General features: G+C 46.3%; 1 pseudogene; it reads right to left on the minus strand.

Annotated features, from left to right (window-relative positions):
- Positions 1 to 351: 351 nt before the first annotated feature.
- On the minus strand, positions 352 to 3,798 carry LOC133926514 (protein EXORDIUM-like 2; annotated as a pseudogene).
- Between the last annotated feature and the right edge of the window lie 5,011 nt (positions 3,799 to 8,809).

Here is an 8,809-nt window from a genome sequence, read left to right on the forward strand (position 1 = left end):
ATCACCGCTTAATTGGAGCTGTGGACCCTCAACCACGTCGCCCTCCAATTAGGATGGATCCTAGTCAGTACGTAGGTTTTCGTAGCTCATTACGTAGCTGTAGCACGACTCTTCCAACAAGGGGCACTGAAAACCCGGAAAGAAAAGATGTAGAAAGGTTAAAAAACATCATGATTTTTGAATATTCAAAACCGCACATTGGAAAATAACATGCAAATTCATTAACACATACATCCGACAATGCATCATGAAATCTCTCCTCGGAAGGCAAACTACAACAAGTGAACAAGGAATGAAAATAAATGAGGCATTTATTTTTCCTCCCCTCATGCAGCTAGACGATCATGGCCTTCTCCCCGCGCTGCGCGTGTCACTCGTACCACGTCTAGACAAGCGTCTTGCAATGCGAGGTCGTCAGGTCCCACAAAGCCGGGAGCAAGTACTTCCTCCCGCCCAGCCCGACGGCGTTGTAGCTCGCGCCGGTGGCGGGGTCCGTGGGCAGCTTACCGGGGTAGCCGGGGTAGGCCCCGCTCCCGAAGACGCCGGCGCACGCCGTGGTGGCCTCCAGCCCGGCCCCGGCCTCGCCCTGGTAGTACCCGTCCCCGTACGGGTTGGTGACCGTGCCGACGAGGAGCACGGCGAGGCTAATGACCATGCCGTCGACGCCAACGTCCCCGTTGGGCGGCACGAGCGGCGGGGTCTGTGGGCCGTACAGTGGCTGGTGGAACGTGTTGGCTTTTTCAACAGAATCGAATAAAAAAAACACAAACACATAAAATAATGACGAGATTTTTTTCAACATACACTGCTACTTTATTTCTTACGTACGCACACTTTATAATTTACGGGCACAACTTTTTTTCACGGCAGCTCTCTCTTCTCGGAGGCACATTATAGGATGCCCCCCTCTCTTCATTATATAGAGGTCAAATACTAGATTCCTAATCCTACTCCGATGCAATCCTATTCCTACTAGAACTCTAATCCTACTCCAACTCTCTACTTTGACATGAACTCTACTACATACCAAAACTAAACCTACCATAAAACAAGATTAATTTCCAACACTCCCCCTTAATCTTGTTTTCTTCACACTCGATTCAGGATGATGAATACTTCTTCATCACCCTGAACGTACTTGCACTTAGTTCAGGATGATGAACACACTCCTGCCTGTCTCCCTGCACACTTGATTTAGGATGATGAACACTGCTTCATCAACCTAGGATGGCGAGCACACCTCTTTCACCTTGCACTTGTTTTAGAACAACGAACACTACTTCATCATCCGAGGATAGAGAGCACACCTCTTTTACCTTGCACTCACCACACACTACTTTGGACATGCATGGGTACTACATGCACGACCACACCTTAACACAAGATCACACGTTTCGCACTGCATTACACTGAGGCAGGCCTCTACCAGTGCCCACGGGCTGCACACGTCTTGCTAGCATACTTGGCTGCACAGGAGCTCCACATGCTACAAGAGCCGCACAGCATGCATGCAAGCCCATCGAGACCACGCTCCCAAACCAGCCACCAAGCAGCCTTGCCTGCTGCACATGGCAAGACCTGGACCGTCTCCCACACAACAAGCCAAGCACAGAGTCCGGACCGGACAAGCTTCCTGCCCCGTCCCACAATTCCTCCAGTGCAGCACTCCAACTTGGGCCCCACCAACCTGGAACCGACGTCCGATCCCGAAACAGACACCAACGCCGCCAACCAAGTACGACTCCTGAACAACAGCCGGTCACACAAACGTAACCAACCTATCATAAAACAAGATTAATTTTCAACACTCCCCCTTAATCTTGTTTTCTTCACACTCGATTCAGGATGACGAATACTTCTTCATCACCCCGAACGTACTTGCACTTAGTTCAGGATGACGAACACACTCCTGCCTGCCTCCCTGCACACTTGATTTAGGATGATGAACACTGCTTCATCAACCTAGGATGGCGAGCACACCTCTTCCACCCTGCACTTGTTTTAGGACGACGAACACTACTCCATCATCTGAGGATGGAGAGCACACCTCTTTCACCCTGCACTTGTTTTAGGACGACGAACACTACTTCATCATCCGAGAATGGAGAGCACACCTCTTTCACCCTGCACTCACCACACACTACTTTGGACATGCATGAGCACTACATGCACGACCACACCTCAACACAAGATCACACGCTTCGCACTGCATTACACTAAGGCAGGCCTCTACCAGTGCCCACGGGCTGCTCACGTCTTGCTAGCATACTTGGCTGCACAGGAGCCCCACATGCCACAAGAGCCGCACAGCATGCATGCAAGCCCATCGAGACCACGCTCCCAAACCAGCCACCAAGCAGCCTTGCCTGCTGCACGTGGCAAGACCTGGACCGTCTCCCACACAACAAGCCAAGCACAGAGTCCGAACTGGACAAGCTTCCTGCCCCGTCCCGTGATTCCTCCAGTGCAGCACTCCAACTTGGGCCCCACCAACCGATCCGGAACCGGCGCCCGATCCCGAAACAGACACCAACGCCGCCAACCAAGTACGACTCCTGAATAGCAGCTGATCACACAAACGTAACCGAGTTGAACTCTCGCACTCCAGTTCAACTCGCAGCGTGACAGCCTAGATGCCGCTGAATCGAGTCCGAGTCGCTGAATCACCCACGCCATCAACTCCCCTGTCGATCTCCACCTCCGAATGAGTCGTGCCTGGCCTCGCGAGCCGCACCACGCAGCTACGCCACGCTCACGCCGCACACCCGCGACGCAGCACCGGCCTCCAGATCTCATCAGCTTCTACATCTTGACAGGCTCTGATACCAATTGTTGGCTTTTTCACCAGGATCGAACAACCACAAAGAACACAAACACACAAAAGAACGACGAGATTTTTCTCAACACACGCTGCTACTTTATTTCTCACGCACACACACTTTATAATTCACGGACACGACTCTTTTTTCACGGCACCTCTCTCTTCTCCGAGGCACATTATAAGGTGCCCCTCTCCCTTCATTATATAGGGGCCAAATACTAGACTCCTAATTCTACTCCAATGCAATCCTATTCCTACTAGGACTCTAATCCTACTCCAACTCTCTACTTTGACATGGACTCTCCTACATGCCAAAACTAAACCTACCATAAAACAAGATTAATTTCCAACAGAACGGCCACGCGCACTGGCCGGGGCACTGCTGCGCCGGGTTCCCCGCCCATAGGTATGTGTACGTCGCCCTGCTGTGCGCGTCGCCACTGGCGTGGTCGTGGACGCCGCACCGCGACATGCAAAAGGGCACCACGAGGATGTCAGCCGCGGTGAGCACGACGGTGATGCTGCCCCGGTGGTGCCCCGCGGCCGTCGCCAGCGCCGTGACGTTGCCCAGCGAGAGCGGGCCCTGGCCGAGCGACATGCGCTCGTCCAGGATCTGCCTGCCAAGCCTCAGCCGAGCTCCGTCGTGTGCGGTACAGCGAGGTGGTGCGCCACCATGACGCCACGGACAGGACTGCGCCTGGGTAAGGGTGAGGTGGCGGCGCAGCCGACACGGACTGGACGAAGTCGGCGATGATCGCACGCTGCGCCGGGGTGAAGCGCCCATAGAAGAGCAGGTTGACGCTGAGGTTCCCCGTGAGCAGTGCGCCATGGTGGTCCTGCAGTACGATCGGGTGGGGCTTCACCAGGAACAACATGCACGGGTTGAACACCGCGCTCCGTGGCGCCTCATCGCTCAGCAGGACGACAAGGACAACGCAAAGCAACGGCATGAATGCCGGGTTCCTACGATCGTTCATAGTTGCGCGAGATGATCAAGATCAACGAGATATGCGTTTGTTGTTGGAACAGGTGCGCGCGTCATGGCGATGTGTGTGAGACTATGAGCTCGGGCACCTAGCTCGTGTGCTGATATAGCGGCGCGGGAGTGCGTGGGCGTAAAGGCGACCATGCGAGGGAGGAGCGTGTGGCGCCGCCGCACCGTGGAGTTACGAGACGCATGAAGCGTGCGCGCCTCAGCTCCACGGTTTGGGATCGATCTCAGCTGTTCGTAAATGTATATTGACGGAAACGGAAATTGGGAACGAAAGATGCCGAGATGATCGAAGACGAAGTTGTTGGCTTGCTGCCACTTGCGGAACATGGTCACAACAATTTTCATGGCTTCACGTTGAATGCCGCGGGATTGGGTTTATTTGTTTAGGTTTTTGAGCCAAGAGAAAATGTTGGTTGAATGTGAAGATGACTAAATGGGTTGTGTCTATTGTGCCGATCCGAAGCACGACACTATAGGAATGGCGTAAGCACGATTCGGCCTAAACCTAGATGGGCTGGGCCAGTACAGCATGAGGCCCCAAGTCGTGCCTGGGCTGAGGGCACGGCACGGCCTGGCCCGGACGTTTCGGGCTGGCACGGGTATGACCTAGCTCGGGCAGACACGAACATGGCACGGCTCGGCACAGCCCGGCCTGGGCACGCGGAGGCCCAGGAGGCATGGCCGGCCCGGCCCGGCACGACGCACCCGCTCGGCACACGGCATCCCAGGCGGCACGGACAGCCCGGCACGACACGACCCGATCAGCACGCTCGGGCGGGTAGGGAACAGCCTAGCGGGCGCGTAGCGGTACGGTCGGCCCAGCACGGTATGGCCCAGCGGGCACGTCTAGGCCTGTTGTAGCCTTTGCACGTGGGCTTGACACGCGGGGGCCCACAGGTTTAAGGGGTTAAATGGGTCGGGAACAGTCCGTTTAACTCGTTAACCTGATATTTTTGAATTTTGTAACTGTTTTGTGACCGTTCGAGCTAAAAAAATTCAAAAAAGAGAGCAAAAATCACTATTTTTTACCTGTAAATAGAGAATCACCCTACCCTTCCATTCCACACCAGCAACACCATTTGTTCCCTTGACTCTTGTTTCCTCCTCTCATTCTTGTCTCAAAGTTCTTGAGAATTAGCGATAATTTGGCAAAATTAGTTTGAATTGTTGCCAAAATTTGAGCAATTCCAAAACAGTCATCCTGCTATCTTGAAGTTGAAGAAATCTTGGTGATTTTTTTGCATCGTTGTTCATTCTTATTTTATTATTAGTTTCATTATTTTATTATTTCTAACTTTGAATATTTGCATTTTTTTAGTGTCATTCGATATTGATCATAGATTCTGGTGATCATGATCATAATACATCCATGATCATGATCTTTTCTTGAAGGACTCACAGGGGATTACAAGCCTTTTGATACCAGTACTGCAGGTGATGATGGACCTGATAGTGAACCTCCGGTTGGTTCACATGGAGGTGATGCAGCAGCACCTCCATCGTTAGGCTCTACAAGTGCACATGTATCAGCAAGCACCGGCTCTAAAAGATCAAGAGCCGCTACTTCCGAAGTATGGCAAAAATTTGAAAGGTTCTAGAGAGAGGAAGATGAGGTAAGTGTTAGGTATGCTAGGTGTTATATTTGCAAACATGAATTATCTGCAAAGTTCTCAGGTGGAACGATATAATTGCAAAGGCACGCCACAACTTGCAAGCGAAAGAGTAGAGTAGCCATGAAGTAGACGATGCTGCAATACAACCCCGATGGCTCTGTTCCTCATTGGGAGTATGATTCTGACAATGCTCGAAAAGAGTTATGCCGCTTCATTGCAAGAGCAAATCTACCACTCAACATCGGTGAGTCTCCTGCATTTGAAGATTACATTAAGCAATCTCATAATCCTAGGTTTACGCATGTTTCTAGATAGAAATGTTGCAAACATATACATTTTTTAGTTGCTTTGACCTCAGACATATAGGCAGGTAGGGCTAGAAAGGATTATCTTAGTATTGTTGCTCATTTTATTAATAATTATTGGGAATTAGAAAAGAGAATAATAGGTTTTAGGTTGATTGATAACGCGTATACTAGTGACAATATTGCTAAAAAAATATCTCAAGTAGTTGAAGACTTTGGTCTCACAAATAGAATATTTTCTATCACTTTAGATAATACCGGTGCAAACTCTAGAGCCATGTATATTCTTACTCTATTATTTAGTACATATGCTGAATTTTTCTTGTTACATCAACGATGTGCTTGTCATATTATCAATCTTAAAGTAAAATCCGATTTAAAGAGGTTATTACCATGATTATTCTACTTATTATATGAATGCTCGTTCTAAGTTATTAGATGTTTATAGTAAATATGAAATAAAGTATACCGGAGTTCGCCTGCAACGACCTCCACTAGCACTCACAACAAGAAGATGACAACGTGGAGAAAAAAATATTTGGTGAAGGTTCTTCATCAAGAAGTTCAGACTCTTCGTCATGATCGTCTACAACTACAAGTGCTGAAATTTCAATATCCAGAGAGGAGCTAACTATCTTCATCGACAACGATATTATCAGCCATGAACAAGAAAATTTCAACATACTGTAATGATGGTATGAGCACAAGACAAGTTATCCAGTGATTTCACTGTTAGCATGAGATTTATTAACGATTCTCGTATCTACAGTTTGTTTTGAGGCTGCTTTCAGTTTTACTGGAAGGATAATTAAAGAGAGAAGAACAAATCTTATAAGTGAGATGATGAAAATACTCACTATAGTAAAAGGTTGGGAACAAACTGAAGCGCGAATATAACACACTGCAGATAACACTGAGCTTCAAGCTTTATTCAAACCTTTGTATCTAGATGTTGATGAGAATGTGTAATTTCCAATTTTCTGAGCTAGGTACTCTTTTTCCTTTTCTAGAAAGGTTGTTAATGAGAAAACCTATCAATAAAGCTCATTTTTAAATTAATTATGTCTCCCTATTATTTCTGAATTTTTATGATTTTTTATTTTTTTCGAAAGCAACACGGGACCCGCTACCCACCTCTCATCTTGGCCTATAAATAGCCACTATCCGTCCATGCCGAACTCCCACTGATTCAAACTCCAAAGCTACTTGCCCACTTCAACAAATCAATTCTATATTTTTAATTTTCCATTCATGGATCAAGACACCAAAAACCTGCGCATGCTCATGGGTATGGTAACATTTTGAGAAGGTCTTTAGAGAAATTAACGGAGAACATATAAGACTTGCTAAGTATAATATATGCAATAATGAATTATGTGTCAGGTCTACAAATGGAATAGGGCACTTGAGGAAGCATGTTAAATATTGCAAGTAAATTTTTTAGATTTCTAATGAAATCATGTAATTTTCGAAGCATAGCTATAGGTTGTACTTTTTTTCTTCTAGTAGGAAGGTTTTTAACGAGGCAACCAATCAATAAAGCTTATTTTATTTATTTTCTATAATTTTTTTATTTTTTAGAATTTTATAACTATTATTTTTCCTATTTTCGAAGTATTGTCGGGCCAACATGCCCAGCCGTGCCGACGGGCTGGTCGTGCCTCCACCATGCCCGCTGGCTCGCCGGTGTGCAGCTATGCAGCCGGGCCACCCCTGCACCGTGCCTCCAGGCTTTCCGGACGAGCCGTGCCGCTGGGGCTGCAATCGTGCCCGAGCAGGCCCAACACGTTACAATGGATGACGAGCAGTGCCGTGGGCTGAGGGGGTGATACGCAGGCCGACATAACACGACCTATAATAATAGCTTGGTTGATCGGGCCGAGCCGTGCCTAGACGGGGCCATGCTAGGCCGGCCGAACGGCTAATTTGGCCATCTTTGGTTGAATGAATTTTTTTCTTGGCTATTTTGTCAGCATTCAAATGATTGACTGATGTTGCCGACGTGTGGTTTTGTTGCTAGCAAGGATGCGCTTGGTGTGAGGGTGAGGTTGAATGGGACAGAGTCATCTATTTTTTTTTTAATAAATGGATGGGATGAGTTAATTTTTTTTTTTGATAGGATTATAGTGGATGTGATGAGTCAGTTTTCTGTTTGATTGGATTGATTGAATGAGCTTAGTTGCTTACGATGATCCTTTTATGAACTTACCCCTTGATTGTATAACATTTAGATGAATTTGTGAATGTTTGAATTCAAGTTGAATTAAAAAGAGAATATCATGTAAAATGATAAAAATAAATATAAACATAGCATTATAAAGGAATTTATTTTTTCACTAAATAACCTAGGATTGAAAATACTTTTTATAAATTAATGCATCACATGAGAAGAATATTAGTGAATTTTTTTCAGTTATTTAGGAATTTATTTGAAGCATTAAAATTTGCTATAACTTAGAAAAGGAGACTTTTTTGAGAATTTTAATTAAATATTGGATCTATCTTTTTAATCAAACTAATTAAAATATGTTACTAGTGAACTCTAATTTACTCGTAAAAAAGTTTAGAACTTTTAAAAAACATTAACACTTAAGCACCAACAAGCACGGACAAGCAGAATTGGACGGCTCGGTTCGACTCTTTTCGTCCGGAGCTTCCCATCCAGCATCTCATAGAATATTGCATGTTGCTCACCACTCTATCCACACTATCTATCTAACCAAACACCTTAAAAGTTAGGCGGCTATCTCCCATCTATATCCATCCCACGGACCGAACACACCCCAAATGTAGCTGCCGGTTTTGCCTTGCCTTTTGCGACTTTTGTGATTGCCAGAGAGATGTCCGTTTTTATTATTTTAAATAGTATTGTATATTTTCTTACTATTTTATTTTTTATTCTCATGCCATCGGATATCTACACGATCTTCTATGCATAACTTTGACTATTACTTTCTGAATTATATATTACCATCCAAAAATAAAATTATGGTGACATTTTTTATAATCTATTAAAAACAATTTCAATTATATAACTTTTTACTTTTGACTAACTTACGTGCACCCACACCCACGA

The sequence above is a fragment of the Phragmites australis genome, chromosome 8 (genome assembly GCF_958298935.1).
Source record: "Phragmites australis chromosome 8, lpPhrAust1.1, whole genome shotgun sequence".
In the NCBI taxonomy this organism is placed as follows: Eukaryota; Viridiplantae; Streptophyta; class Magnoliopsida; order Poales; family Poaceae; genus Phragmites; species Phragmites australis.